Consider the following 1,353-nt stretch of genomic DNA (forward strand, 5'->3'; position numbering starts at 1 on the left):
AAAATTCCCACAAGTGGGGTCATAGGACCCCATTGCTCTTCATGTAGGATCGCCTATGCGTGTCTCGTCTAGCTTCTTACTAGTTGTTTCGTTTATTTTTATAATATAATATAATACTAGTTTAATACCGCGGATTCGCGGGATTTTATGGTAAAAACGGTAAAAACTTATGAGGTGCTTCCATCTTCGATTTCTTGTTTCTAGGGGTCTACATCATTGGGTCTCTTCTTTCAAGAGGTGAGCCCTTGTCTTCCTCTCCACCCTTTACACTAACACATACACGAGGTGATTATCCAAATTGCGAGTTGGAAAAATATCATCTCTTGTTAGTCATTGTTTTCCTTCCCTGCTATTAAAAGAAATCACATTATTAGTACATGAACTCATAAAATATACGGAGTAAAACATTAACTTTGTCACATACTACATGCCTCACACAACACACTCAAATTTTTTGGGCATAAATGACTATGGTCTCTCACCCTCCCATTTTATTCCTTTCTCACACCGTAAGGTTTTGACCAAAAAGTAGTCCAAATCAAAATAATAAAAGATTTGTGTTATTATCTATACACTTTAATGTATGAAAATATTTTCTTCATACATGAGTTTCATGCACCCTGGCTTAGATCGAAAGGGTATCGATATAAATTTGATGGGATAATACAAATGACGAGCATATCCAATTAGTGGCATAAATATACATATATCATCTTCTTAATCTACAATAAAGAAAAAGCAACCTGAACCCATCCAAGGTATTGTATAAATAAAAAAAAAAAAACAATAGATAAATGTTTGTGATTAAGGTATCAAATATTTCCATTAATTAGAGCACTAATCAGATAAGACTTGCTCCGTATATTAGTTGGTAAATATCTAATTGACAAATGAATATATACTGAAAATGCACATACATTGATTTCTATCTGGTTATGTGCCAAATAATTTGTGATATGACCTGTAGTGATTAATGACAACACATACTATGATAATTTCTTCAAACAACGGATTAGCATAAGTTAATAAACTTAATATTGTGGAGTTAACATATAAGAAGAAAATGCATATACACTACCCGTTAGTTAAATGACATGCTAGAAAATAATAACCTAAAATCAATACCTCTGCAAGAGCTTACAAATAAAACAGGTCAAACATGGCACCATCAAAATTCAAATTATTCTGAACCTTTTAATCATATTTTACACAATATATATATATATATATATATATATATATATATATATATATATATATATATATATATATATATATTTGACTATTTTAGTTTCGAAAAACTTGTTGAGGATACACCTAAGCTGACCTTTTACCAAAAGGTTCGCATTTTGA

Source organism: Rutidosis leptorrhynchoides, chromosome 1 (genome assembly GCF_046630445.1).
Source record: "Rutidosis leptorrhynchoides isolate AG116_Rl617_1_P2 chromosome 1, CSIRO_AGI_Rlap_v1, whole genome shotgun sequence".
NCBI lineage: Eukaryota > Viridiplantae > Streptophyta > Magnoliopsida > Asterales > Asteraceae > Rutidosis > Rutidosis leptorrhynchoides.